This window comes from Arabidopsis thaliana, chromosome 4, assembly GCF_000001735.4.
Source record: "Arabidopsis thaliana chromosome 4, partial sequence".
NCBI classification, from domain to species: domain Eukaryota; kingdom Viridiplantae; phylum Streptophyta; class Magnoliopsida; order Brassicales; family Brassicaceae; genus Arabidopsis; species Arabidopsis thaliana.
Window position 1 is genome coordinate 4011166 of NC_003075.7, and position 14880 is coordinate 4026045.

The following is a 14880-nucleotide window of genomic DNA, read 5'->3' on the forward strand; positions in this document are numbered from 1 at the left end:
TTCTTATTGCTTCTCAAAGCTTTGATGGTTTAGCCGAAGTCCATATGAGTATTTGTCTTTGTATCTGCTAACAAGGAAACACTACTTAGGCTTTTAGGATAAGATTGCGGTTTAAGTTCTTATACTCAATCATACACATGACATCAAGTTATATGCGACTCCAAAACACTAACCAAGCTTCTTCTTGCTTCTCAAAGCTTTGATGGTTGAGCCAAAGTCCATATGAGTCTTTATCTTTGTATCTTCTAACAAGGAAACACTACTTCGACCTTTAGGATAAGGTTGCCGTTTAAGTTCTTATACTCAATCATACACATGACATCAAGTCATATCGACTCCAAAACAATAACCAAGCTTCTTCTTGCTTCTCAAAGCTTTGATGGTTTTTGCCAAAGTCCATATGAGTCTTTGTATTTGTATCTTCTAACAAGGAAACACTACTTAGGCTTTTAGGATAAGATTGCGGTTTAAGTTCTTATACTCAATCATACACATGACATCAAGTCATATTCGACTCCAAAACACTAACCAAGCTTCTTCATATTCTTAATCCATGTCTAACTCTTATAATTAGTCAAAAGCATTAGATTGTGACACATTTTGACCATAGAAACACTAACAAAGCTATTTAGTGCTTCTAAGCAATGTTTTGTTAGTTTTAACCTCTTTTGGAACAAATTAGATATAAGTGTTGTTTAAACACTCATAATCCATCTCCAACCCTTATTATTAGTCAAATGCATTGGATTGTGATAGATTTTGACCATAGAAACACTAAGAAAGCTTTTTGCTGCTTCTAAGCAATGTTTTGGGTTTTTATCCTCTTTTGGGATAAAATGGGTATAAGTGTTGTCTAAACACTTTTACTCCATCCCTAACTCTTATGATTAGTCCAATGCATTGGATTATGACATATTTTGAGCATAGAAACAGTAATAAAGCTATTGACTGCTTCTAAGAAATGTTTTGTTAGTTTTAGCCTCTTTTGGGACAAAATGGGTATAAGTGTTGTATAAACACTCCTAATTCATCTCTAATTCTGATAATTAGTCGAATGCATTGGATTGTGACACATTTTGACCATAGAAACGCTAACAAAGCTGTTTATTGCTTCTAAGCAATTTTTCGTTGGTTTTATCCTCTTTTGGGATAAAATGGGTATAAGTGTTGTCTAACCACTCCGAATCCATCTTTAACTCTTATAATTAGTCAAATGCATTGGATTGTGACATATTTTGACCAAATAAACCCTAACAAAGCTATTGACTGCTTCTAAGCATTTTTTTGTTGGTTTTAGCCTCTTTTGAGAGGAAATGAGTATAAATGTTGTCTAAACACTCCTAATCCTTCTTTGACTCTTCTAATTATTCATGTGCATTGGATTCTTACACATTTTAACCAAAGAAACACTAACAAAGCTATTCACTGCTTCTAAGCAAATTTTTTGTTGGTTTTAGCCTCTTTTGAGAGAAAATGGGTGTAAATGTTGTCTGAACACTCTTAATCCATCTCTAACTCAAATAATTTTTCCAATGCATTGGATTGTAACACATTTTGACTAAAGAAACACTAACAAAGATATTGAGTGCTTCTAAGCAATGTTTTGTTGGTTTTAGCCTCTTTTGGAAGAAAATGGGTGTAAGTGTTGTCTGAACACTCCTAATCCATCTCTAACTCATATAATTATTCAAATGCATTGGATTGTGACACATTTCGACCAAAGAAACACTAACAAAGCTATCGACTGCTTCTAAGTAATGTTTTGTTGGTTTTAGCCTCTTTTGTGACAAAATGAGTGTAAGTGTTGTCTGAACACTCTTAATCCATCTCGAACTCTTATAATTATTCAAATGCATTGGATTGAGACACAGTTTGACCATATAAACACTAACAAAGCTGTTTACTGTTTCTAAGCAAAATTTTTGTTTGTTTTATCCTCTTTTGGGACAATTTTGGGTATAAGTGTTGTCTAAACACTGCTAATCCATCTTTAACTCGTATAATTAGTTAAATACATTGGATTGTAACGTATTTTGACCAAAGAAACACTAACAAAGCTATTGACTGCTTCTATGCAATGTTTTGTTGGTTTTATCATCTTTTGGGAGAAAATGGGTATAAGTGTTGTCTAAACACTCCTAATCCATCTCTAACTCATATAATTATTCAAATGCATTGGATTATGACACATTCTAACCAAAGAAACACTAACAACGCTATTGACTGCTTCTAAGCAATGTTTTGTTGGTTTTAGCCTCTTTTTGGACAAAATAGGTATAAGTGTTGTCTAAACACTCCTAATCCATCTTTAAGTCTTATAATTAGTTAAATGCATTAGATTGTGACACATTTTGACCATAGAAACACTAACAAGGCTATTGACTACTTCTCACCAATTTTTTATTGGTTTTAGCCTCTTTTGAGAGAAATGGGTGTAAGTGTTGTCTGAACACTCCTAATCCATCTCTTATTCTTTTAATTAGTCAAATGCATTGGATTCTGACACATTTTAACCATAGAAACACTAACAAGGCTATTGAATGCTTCTCAGCAATTTTTTTGTTGGTTTTAACCTCTTTTGGGAGAAATGGGTGTAAGTATTGTCTAAACACTTCTAATCCATCTCTAACTCTTATAATTAGTCAAATGCATTAGACTGTGACACATTTTGACCATAGAAACACTAACAAAGCTATTTAGTGCTTCTAAGCAATGTTTTGTTGGTTTTAACCTCTTTTGGGACAAATTGGATATAAGTGTTGTCTAAACACTCCTAATCCATCTCTAACTCTTATAATTAGTCAAATGCATTGGATTGTAACATAAAAACTAACAAAGTTCTTTGCTGCTTCTAAGCAATTTTTTGTTGGTTTTATCCTCTTTTGGGACAAAATGGGTATAAGTGTTGTCTAAACACTTTTACACCATCTCTAACTCTTATGATTAGTCCAATGCATTGGATTGTGACACATTTTGACCATAGAAACAGTAACAAAGCTATTGACTGCTTCTAAGAAATGTTTTGTTGGTTTTAGCCTCTTTTGGGACAAAATGGGTATAAATGTTCTCTAAACACTCCTAATTTATCTCTAACTCTTATAATTAGTCAAATGCATTGGATTGTGACACATTTTGACCATAGAAACACTAACAAAGCTGTTTAGTGCTTCTAAGCAATGTTTTGTTGGTTTTATCCTCCTTTGGGACAAAATGGGTATAAGTGTTGTTTAAACAGTCCGAATTCATCTTTAACTCTTATAATTAGTTAAATCCATTGGATTTTGACATATTTTGACCATAGAAACACTAACAAAGCTGTTTACTGCTTCTAAGCAAGTTTTTGTTGGTTTTAGCCTCATTTGGGAGAAATGGGTGTAAGTGTTGTCTAAACACTCCTAATCCATCTCAAAGTCATATAATTAGTCCAATGCATTGGATTGTAATATATTTTGACCTTTGAAACACTTACAAAGTTATTTACTGCTTCCAAACAATTTTTGTTGGTTTTAGCCTCTTTTGGGACAAATTGGATATAAGTGTTGTCTAAACACTCCTAATCCATCTCTAACTCTTATAATTAGTCAAATGCATTGGATTGTGATACATTTTGACTATTGAATAACTAACAAAGCTATTTCTGCTTCTAAGGAATTTGTTTGTTGGTTTTAGCCTCTTTTGGGTGAAAATGGGTGTAAGTGTTGTTTGAACACTCCTAATCATCCTCTAACTCTTATAATTAGTCAAATGCATTGGATTGTGACACATTTTGACCATAGAAACACTAACAAAACTATTTACTGTTTCTAACCAATTTTTTGTTGGTTTTAGCCTCTGTTGGGACAAAATGGGTGTAAGTGTTGTCTAAACACTGCTACTCCATCTCTAACTCATATAATTAGTCAAATGCATTGGATTGTGACACATTTTGACCATAGAAACACAGAGCTATTTATTGCTTCTAAGCAATTTTTTGTTGGTTTTAGTCTCTTTCGGGAGAAAATGGGTATAAGTGTTGTCTAAACACTCCTAATCCGTTTTTATCTCTTCTAATTAGTCAAATGCATTGGATTCTGACACATTTTAACCATAGAAATACTAACAAGGCTATTGACTGCTTCTCAGCAATTTTTTTGTTTGTTTTAGCCTCTTTTGGGAGAAATGGGTGTAAGTGTTGTCTAAACATTCTTAATCGATGTCTAACTCTTATAATTAGTCAAATGCATTAGATTGTGACATATTTTGACCATAGAAACACTAACAAAGCTATTTAGTGTTTCTAAGCAATGTTTTGTTGGTTTTAACCTCTTTTGGAACAAATTGGATATAAGTGTTGTCTAAACACTCCTAATTCATCTCTAACTCTTACAATTAGTCAAATGCATTGGACTGTGACATATTTGTACCATAGAAACACTAACAAAGCTCTTTGCTGCTTCTAAGCAATTTTTTGTTGGTTTTATCCTCTTTTGGGACAAAATGGGTATAAGTGTTCTCTAAACACTTTTACTCCATCTCTAACTCTTATGATTAGTTTAATGCATTGGATTATGACATATTTTGACCATAGAAACAGTAACAAAGCTACTGACTGCTTCTAAGAAATGTTTTGTTAGTTTTAGCCTCTTTTGGGACAAAATGGGTATAAGTGTTGATAAGTGTGTATTTTGCATGTTTCGAGCATCCATTTGTCATCACTTTAGCATCATATCATCACTGTTTTATACCATTTCTCATCATTTGTCATCACTTTACATGTTTAGGATAGATTTGCATGCATGTTGCATATTTGCGTTGATTTCAGGTGATTTGGAGTTGTTGACGAGCTATCTGGAAGAAGCGGACTTGATCATGTCAAACCACTTGACCCCGAGGTCGAGTAGGAGTTTCAAGATCTCAACAGATCACTCTGATAATAGGTTTTTATTCAATTATCCTAAAACACCAATCATGTCATTGTAGTATTTTAGGTGTCAATCCAAATGAGTGTGATGCAAACAGATGAGATGTGATCAGAAGTCACTAAGTCAAGCCAAGAAATAAGAGTTTTGGGGTTTCTAACAGTCCTAAGTGAACATGCAGAAAACAGAAACAATAACACTAAAATCACTCGACCACAACAGGCTGATGCCAGAAGTAGGATGCGGTCGAGTAACAGGCAGGATATGAAACAGATATACTCGATTGCACAGTCTGTTGCCAGACACTGCTGTGATCGAGTATACTGGTCGAGTAACAGACAGGAAATGAGACAACTGTACTCGACTGCACAGTCTGTTGCCAGACACTGGGTGTGGTCGAGTAAGTTGGTCGAGTAATTGTAAAAACTAAGAAACAGGCAATGAGAACGATTAAGCGATAACGATAAAAGAGAGAAATAATATAGACGAGAAATTCCTAAGGATGGGGTAATCGAATAGAGTGGTATCCTAGCCTATCCGAATGGTTAACAAGCGCAATCAAGCTATCCCTAGACAACAGGTTCAACAACAGATCAATTCACTCCCGTGATAGAAATCCTCAAGCAAAGCTAGCCCAGACTAATTCCCATTAACGGAATTTAACTATGCAGGCAATAAGAACAGACTGATAAAGTCAATAAACGGTCTAAATGGCCAATCCCTTGGGATAGAGACGAGTATCTCAGGAACTAGTGGATCAAGCATTCCATCGAACACCTTCTGGGTGCGGGAATGCTTGGGATCGAATTCCAGTTGATCAGAAAGAAATAAGCAGTAAACGCAACTAGTCCTGAAGGGATTCAATTAATTCTAAAACTTAACCATTTTACAGACTACGGATTCCACAACTACTCTATCCAATCCCTAAGAATTCTAAATCACTACTCAGACAACATGCTCAAAGATATAAACGCAGATAAATGATAATATTGCATAAGTAAAGAGATAAAAAGTAGAGAAACAAGATGACAGATGAAATCAAATGTGGAATCTGAATAACTTGGAAAAATCTCGAATTACAGGTTGCAGAAGCAAAAGCGGCGCAGCAGAGTAAAACAGAAAATAAAACTGAAGCAAAAACTCAATGTCGACTAGATGTCAGGACAGAATCCTAAGAAATCTATTTATACAAAACGAAATAAAATGATAGTAGACGGGCCAATAACCTAATCGCTCGGCTCATAGAGTGATAATGGGCCGAGATGGGCTTCGTGATCCGATGGAGGTCCAGGCCGCTTCCAAACACTTTGTCTTCTCCTATTCTCTTTCTTGTGCTCAGCTTGTCTGGTTGAGTGCGGATTTGAGTAGACTGTGAAGACGTGATCGAGTGTCCGGTCGAGTGACGGTGATGGTGGTGAGTGATGATACTCGACCAGGGGGTTGAGTAACATGGTAGAGTAAATGGCCGAGTGTGGTCAGGTGGTGTGGCGAAGTGATACTCGACCAGGGGGTCGAGTGGCGTCATCGAGTGGCCTGAGCTGAGGATACTCGACCAGGGGGTCGAGTAGATGGGAAGAATGGCTCCAAAGTCACTCGACCTGGGGGTCGAGTATGGTGCTGGATGCACACGACCAGGTGGTCGAGTATGTCTTCTGGTTCTGGCTCGTTTCTTCCAATTTGCTCGCAAACAGCTCCAAATCACCTGAAAACAACTCAGAAATGCAATATGTATGCAAAGTTATCCTAATCATGCAAAGTATGCAACAATGATGAGAAATGATATAAAACAGTGATGAATGATACGAAACTGGACTCAAAACGATGATGAATGGACACTGAAAACATGCAAATTATAGACATATCAACTCTCCCAAACTTAGTCTTTACTTGCCCTCAAGCAAATAAGAAGACATAGTTGAAGGAGAGGTTTGAAGGCGGGGACTCAGAACCAAAGCATATGATAGAGCTAATAAAATCAATGTCCAAGTTGGTAGTTCTAAGATGTGATATGATTGAATTTTACTCAAAAACGTTAGCCATGCCTTGTTATCAATCAATCCGTCTCTTATACTCGACCTACACATGCTTTCAAATCTACCAATCCCTTTAACATTCATCAGTTCTGGAACGTGAATCAAGCTATGCATCATCAATAAACTCATTTGGCTAAGGTGAAGCTCAAGAGACAAAGATGGTCCCTTACAGAATAGGCTTAAGTAACAGGGGATCTCTCAAGAATGATTGAGCTTTAGTAGAATGCTAAAGGTAAGTCCCAAGTTATGCATACAGAGATAAGATCCCATCTACCCAGAGTATAACAATGAAGGTCTAATGGTAATCCCAACTCCAGTCCCAATACAAGAACTTAACTCTACCCTTTGCACTCATGAATCTTTCAAACTCTTTTTCATATCATTCATTTCTTTTCTCTTAACTCTAGGAGAAGCTTTCTCAACACTCTGATACACCTAGCGGATTTGGATTTCTTTAACAAATAAGGTTCCTGTTTTTAATCTTTAAAACCAAAGGCTTTAACCCTTCTTCTTTAGCTAACAAGAACCTCATTCTTTTCTTTAACATTCTCAAAACCTTTACTAGATTTTTTCCAACTTCTTTAGCTTACTTCTCCTAGAATTCTTTCCCTTTCCTTATCAACAATGAATTCACCCTTTTCTTTTAAACACATCCCAACCCATGATATAAGCGCCCACCTAGTCCTATCCAGTCCGAAAAATGTGAACTAGAACTACATGAGACACTATCTCTGTCGTTACGAACCTAACACTTTCTACCAAGCTCTATCGAAATAAGACCTCACAAACACTCACAAGTGATATAGGGTTTGAAAGAAAGTTTAGGTTTGGGTTCGGGTTAACTACTCTAATAAGGAGAGTCAGCTACTTGGACTAACAAGAGTGTTTAAAATGAGTAAGAAAATCCAAGTATTTTAGGGTATCCATGAGTTCAAATTCGATGCCAAGACATGATAATTCTAAATCAGATTCAAGTTCAAATTGATAGGGAATGGTATCAGATCCTAATAGTGTGGTCGAGTAGAGCAATCTAGGCATGGTGCAGTTTTACTTCAATTTCAATGGCTACGCATCAGACAACTAACAACGAGGGCACTGAGCTTATCTGGTGAACCAAAATGCTTACAAGGCTATCTCATCATTATCCCCTATGCAAATGCAAAAATCCTACATGAAACACTCTAGACTCGATCCTAAATGCTTACAACTACATGAGCACTCTATTTTTGTGAAATCATTTTCTGAAATTTTTCATTTTTTTTGTTTTTTCTATGCCTTAGATGAATGCAGACTCAAAATTATATACAATGCAACACACACTTCCTGAGCCCTCCCCCAAACTTAAATCACACAGTCCATTGTGTGACCAAATTTGGAAGAGAGTACTCAGGACAAAACACATCACAAAAACAAAATAAAAACAAGAGATGGTATATTACAAAATAAAAACAAGAGATGGTATATTACAATGGTGGAGTGAGGTGCATACCTAAGTGGAAGAAGGAGCGGAGTTGGTCGTCAATAGCTGCCTATGATTGCTCCCAGGCCATCGAAGAATCTCCCTGTTGTGTCTCAGCTTCCCCCTGGGGGTACTCGACCTCTGCTCCTTCGTCGCGGCCAGCACCGCTCAGATGATACTCGACCTCTCTTCTTCTGCTGCGGCCAGCACCGCGGTCGCGTAAGCTACGCGACAGGAGAAGTCGTGTACTCCTACTGCCAGACCGAGCGAGTGCAGCCTTCTTTTTTCTCCCGAGCTCCCGAGGCTCGAATGATGAATGCCTCGCACGGACTGGTGGGACTGCTCGATCACTAGGCTCAGGCCTGTGGTGACTTGGCTCAGGCCTGTGGCGACTTGGCTCTGGCGCATCATATCTCCTCGAGGGCATGTCCTGAGGAGGCTCTCCCTGCGGAATAGCTGTGGTAGAAGAGGAGCAGCTTAGCTTGTCTGTCAGAAACTTGATGGCCTTGAAGCACTTGATGAGTAGCCTATCTTGTTTCTTGCACCACCTCTGCAACTTACTGTTGTTTCTGTGAGCTTCGCTCAAGCTCTTGCTCTCCCGCGCTGGAGGTACGTGCTCTCTGAAATGATATATGCTCGTATCGTACTCCTTCTCCCTATCCTCATCTGTCTCAGCAATCTCATCCTCTGTAGCTTCCGTCGTTTGTCATCAGTCGGATGAGCGCTCTCAATGTAGAGGTAATCACGCGCAGGTTTGAAGTCAATGTTTTCACTCTGAAGTATGGTTGTGGCCTCGATGCAGGGAAGCCGAATGTTGGCTGTTCGGGTCAAGGAGTGCTCGAATTTGTAGCGATAGAAATCGCCAACCATGTCGTGCTCCAGAAACTCACAACGACGCAAATGATCTAAATCCATCATCCTCGGATCAAACCCCGGAGACGTGAGAGGTACACCACATGCAATCAGAATCGGTGTCACAACACCTCCTACACAAAGGGCTCCTCGCGCCCTCTTCTTCCCTTTGGTGTGCGCCCACTTCCTGTATCCACACAGGTGGGTCAACAGAAGCATAACCGGTGGTGCATCATTGAGGTCGCCCTTCAGGACCTTCTTCACCTTTGTTCTGCGGAGAATGCCCTTGAGTGCAGATTCAATCATCTCCATGTCTGTGTTAGACACGGTGCCTGTAGATTCCCTAGAGTACAGAACATTCGCTACAGAGCGCTGATAGTAGCGGATCACAGTGCTTCAAATCTGGTTGCTCTTAGACCTCGCTGAGTTGAGCGCCATATCGTTCCCAAAGGTTAACCACAAATCCTTCAACTCTTCCCTCTCGAACTTGGGTTTAGTTCCCTTTCCACTGGGGAAACCAAACAATCCTTCCAAGCTCTTGATAGATAGCTGGTAACGCTGCTCGTTCACTGAAAAGGTCAAGAACTCCAACCCTTCACTCTCCAGCTCATCTGATGTAAGTCCCTGATACATCTCCACTTGTAGAGTGGAGAGAAACTCTATTGTTTCCTTCTTGGAAGCTATGTACGTCCTCCGGTAGCCCCAGCTGGGCTAAAGTCTCATAACAGAGGTACCTCGTTCCCCAGAAGTCGTTTAGATCGAAAAGTCTTATGTACTCCTCCACTGTAACTTCATCAGGCCTGTTCAACAGCTTCGTCTCTCTGTGCCATGACTCGGGCTCATACTTGACGTCAATATCTTCGTCGATCAACTCATATCTGATGGTCATTGCTCTCTTTCCTCTAGCAATCTCAGCTCTCCTCTCATTGCGTCGAGCTACTGAGCGTTGGGTCTCAGCTCTGAAGCTCTCATAAGCTTGTCGCTCTCTCTCTGGTCCAGTTGACCAAGATTCAGCTTCATCGACGTTGTAATCCCCATCCATGGAGGATTCGCCGCTGTAGTTACTCATATTGATTTCCTGAAAAAGAATGTAACTCAAAGCCAAATATCAATATGTTAGTCCGAATAAAACGCAAACACTAAACCGGTCAAGTACGCGGTCGAGTAAAACGGTCGAGTACAGTGAGATTGTGGCTTCGAGTATAGCGGTCGAGTGAAAGTCAATGAGAGACGGTAATAGCGTGGTCGAGTGAATGGTGGCGAGGCTTGTTCGGTTGATTGCAACGGCGGTTTGAGGAGCGGTCGAGTGAAGAGATGAACGGAGGCGAAGTGAATGGCAAGGTCGAGTGAACGGTGGATAGTTGAGAGATCGTGAAGCCAGTCCGGTGGCTGAGTGAACGGAGGCGACGGAAGCACGGTGAATGGCGAGAAACTCCGGCGAAGATGTTGAGGCGAAGCGTAAAGTGGTCGAGTGAAGGAGAGACGGTGAGAGAGTACGCGAAGCTGGAACGGCGAGGAGCTCCGGCGAAGTCGAGTAAATGAAGATGAAGATGAAGCACGGAGAGGTCGAGTTGCGGTCAAGTGAGAAGGATACAACGGTGAGACGGTGAAGCTTCCGGCGAAGGGAAGGGCGGAGTGGTCGAGTGAACGGCGAGTGGTGAGAAGGAAGAGATGGCAAAATCGAGTACCGTCTTCGAGTGAAGGAGAGAGTGAAGGCGGTGGCGCGAACGACGACGGTTGTTTTGTGGTCGAGTGAAGGAGGGAGACGAAGCCGGAGGGGTGAGATCGAGTGTCTTTGTGTGGTCGAGTGTTTGGAGAGGAAGAGAGATGGTGAGGTTTGGTCGAGTGAGTGTTGTGAGGAATAGATGGCGTCGGTGGGAAGAGATGAGGTTGGATCGAGTGGCTGTGATGAAGCCTTGGGATTTCCTTATCACTAAAAACGCGTGGGGGGGACAAAGAAGAGAGAAGGTGGGCCACACTTGGTCTGTTTGTCCTAAAGCACTGTTCCCTGTTGACTAGAACCTTCTATAATCCTTTGTAAACTTGTTAAACTCCCTGCAACTCTCTGTAGCTTCTGTTGGTCGAGTATAAGTATAATTTCAAAATTTTGGTTTTTTAAAATCATCACTAATACTCGACCAACTTACTCGACCTCATGGCCTCTGAGTGCAACAGAAGTTTTTCAAATTCTTGAATTCTGACATACTCGATCCCCTGTTGCTCTGTAGAGTAAGATTTTTAAATTTTTACTCTACCTCCACGTTGTTTCTCTGTTCCTGAGAATCACAAACACAACCAAAAACAAATCAAAAAGAACAAGAAAATAAAAGTTTTATTTACAGAAACAGTCTTGGGAATTCCTCCCAAGTGAGCTTGTTTAAAGTCTCTAGCTTGACTCCTCACACTCATTAAGAAGAAAATGGGTGATAGAGAACATCTGCATAGTCTTCTCTGATCTCATCATCATATTCAGCATCCTCTCTTGAGAGATGTATAGCAGAATACTCAATTCTTTTCCTCGAAATAGGCCTCTTTCTCTTCTGGTGGATAATTTATCTCCTCAGACCATCTTGAAGTAATCTTTTTTCTTAGGATAGTGTTATTCCCGCATTTTGATTGAGCTATCTCTTGCATCTGATCCAGTTTACTCTTAAGTTCCTCAACCATCTGAGCTAGCTTCTCTATGGTTTCTTCTTGCTCATCAGATTTCTTTTTGAGATCTCGCAAATCAGGTGTAGAGGTTGTGCTTGGTCTGGTGATTGAATTCGAAGGTTGAGGTTGAGCCATCATCTTTTCTTCTACAGCTGTCCTTTGCAAAGTTTCGTTGATGTCAAACTGCAACTTGATGTGCTTCCCAAGGTTAAGATTTATTCTCCCGTCTTTGACATCTATCATCGCTCCCACGGAGGCTAAGAAAGGTCTCCCTAGGATTAGAGGATCCTTAGGTTCTGCTTCCATCTCAAGCACAACGAAATATGTAGGTACTTCCACTCCATTAATCATTACTGGCAGATCTTGTAGAAGGCCAAAGGGTTTTCTTGAAGACCTATCAGCAAGGATCAAAGTCAGGTCGCAAGGCCTGTACTGAGTGAATTCCAGCTTCCTTGCCACGGAGAGTGGCATTAAGCTTACTGAAGCTCCCAAATCACAAAGACATTTGCTGAAAACCAATTGACCAATGGAACATGGTAGAGTGAAAGTTCCTGGTTCTTCCAGTTTTTCTTGAACACTCCTCTTAACAGTGGTCCTAGACGGAATAGCATCACATTCGTCTTCTGAATCTTGATGAATCTTGATCCTTTTCAGAATTGACTTTCTCACATCTTTGTGAGGATCCGGGATTAGGTTGAGAACTTCAATTAGAGGCATCACCGCTTCCATCTCATCAAGCTGCTTCTCTGCAAAAGAGAATTGTATCTTTCTATCCATGCTTTCCTGAATTTCCATGGAAGAGCACGTGAAGGTAATGGTGCTGGCTTGAATCGTTTTACCATCCTCTCAATGATGGCTGCTTTCTCGTCTAGGTTGGACTAGGTTTGAAAACGGGATCCAGCTGAATGGTCGAGTTCAACAACTGAAATTTCAATCTGAGTAGAAGCCTCCCCGTCCTGAACATCACTGTCCTCGGTGATTGATGTGGAGACATGTCGAGTAGGCAGCTCTCGATCATGACAGATGGTGATAGTGTGAGCGGTGTCGTATTCCTTCGGGTTCTGTATGGACTTTCCTGGAAGTCCTGTTACTTTTGGAGCAGAAGTTGACGCTGTTTGTCCTTCCATGTATCTGACCTTAGAGGTAAGTGCCTCAAGTTTGATATTCAGATCGTTGAAAGTGCAATCAACCTTGTTGTGGATTTCTGCCATCTTTTAGGCGAGATTTCTGCCTTCTTCAACGTCTTTGTTGAGGAAGTTCCCATTAGAAGCGGTATCAAGAAGCATCCTTATCTTGGGAGGGACACCTCTGTAGAGGGTGCTAAGAAGTGAAGCTTTGGAGAAACCATGATGAGGACATTGTGTCTGGTAACCTTTGAAGCGCTCCCATGCTTCGCAGAAAGTCTCATTGTTTGTCTGTATGAAACCGGAGATATCATTCCTTAGTCTCGCAATCCTGGAGTTTGAGAAAAACTTAGCCAAGAAGGCTTTCTTGCAGTCATTCCAGGAGGTGATAGAGCCTTGAGGAAGCGACTTTTCCCACTGATGGGCTTTGTCTCCAAGAGAGAATGGAAACAAACTGAGCTTGAAGCCATCCTCACTAACTCCATTGATCTTTGTTAGGCTGTAGAGCCTATCAAACTCGTCCAGGTGATCGAGTGGATCCTCCATAGGGAGCCCGTGGAACTTGTTGCTCTGAACCATGGCAATGAGACCGCTCTTGATCTCAAAGTTGTTGTTCTGCACAGGTGGAGGCACGATGCCATTACGCTGATTGTGGTTGCGTGGTGCATCGCCTGCATTTATGTTGTTCGGTTGCACTTGCTCATCTACAACTACAGCCATTGTGTCTGTTTCTGTCTGTGTTCTGAGTTGGCATGCAATACGGTCGATGTTATCGTTGAACAAGAGATTCTGATTTCCTCGTGACCGTGTTTGCATACAACGAGTACCAACTGGTGAAGCTGGTGATTCGTAGTACCTGAATCAAAATAGACAAACAGAAAAAACACAAAGTTAGTAACTTTCAGAAAAATTGAAAAAGAACTTGATCTTAAGTATTCCGAAATCTCAAATATAGCAAACAAACACCCAATTGGCAACGGCGCCAAATTGATAATAGGTTTTTAGTCAATTATCCTAAAACACCAATCATGTCATTGTAGTTGATAGTAGGATTTTACTCAATTAATCCCTAAAACACTATCTTGTCGTTGTATTATTTTAGGATGTCAATCCAATCCGGTGTGATGCAAACAGATGAGATATGATCAGAAAGCTCTAAGTCAAGCCAAACAGAAAGTTGGTTGGTTCTAACAGTCCTAGTATGCAATAACAGAAATGAAATGAAACTAAAAGCAGGAATGGCAATAGCAGGCAAGTGAATGACAAAGCATAAATGATAACAGGCAATCAAATGGATAAACGATTCCTAAGGATAGGGGTAATCGAATAGTGTGGTCTACTTAATTTATTCAGGCGGTTGACAAAACTTCACAGAAGCTATCCCTAGACAACAAGTTCAACAACAGATTAATTCACTCCCGTGATAGAAATCCTCAAGCAAAGCTAGACACTGACCTAAATCCCTTTAACGATCTCTAACTAAGCAGGCATTATCGAATCAACATGTTAAAGTCAATACCCTCTCTACAGCCAATCCCTTGGGGTAGAGTCAGATATCTCTGGAATTAATAGGATCCAACGCCCATTAAACGCCTTCTGAGCGCTGGACGTCTGGACTCATACTCCACATTAGCCAGTGAAATAAGCAATAAGCGCAACTAATCCAGAAGGGATTCTAGAATTCTAAACTCAACCACCTAAAACGACCAAGTAAACCACAACTATTTTATCCCATCCTCAGAAATACAGTTCACTACTCAGACATAATCAAAGACAATAACAAAGCAACAATTGAAAACATGATAACAGAAATGACGAAAGACTTAAACGAAAACTGAATATCAAATACTTGAAAGCGAAAC

The 14880-nt window shown here is 40.1% G+C and overlaps 3 pseudogenes across 3 annotated transcripts; all 3 read right to left on the bottom strand.

Moving 5' to 3' along the window:
- Positions 1-6082: 6082 nt before the first annotated feature.
- Positions 6083-7201, bottom strand: AT4G06718 (annotated as a pseudogene; the record flags this gene model as incomplete). The annotated part of the gene is made up of 1 exon: positions 6083-7201.
- A 1259-nt stretch (positions 7202-8460) lies between these two features.
- On the bottom strand, positions 8461-10311 carry AT4G06720 (annotated as a pseudogene; the record flags this gene model as incomplete). The annotated part of the gene is made up of 1 exon: positions 8461-10311.
- A 1348-nt stretch (positions 10312-11659) lies between these two features.
- On the bottom strand, positions 11660-13834 carry AT4G06722 (annotated as a pseudogene; the record flags this gene model as incomplete). The annotated part of the gene is made up of 1 exon: positions 11660-13834.
- Between the last annotated feature and the right edge of the window lie 1046 nt (positions 13835-14880).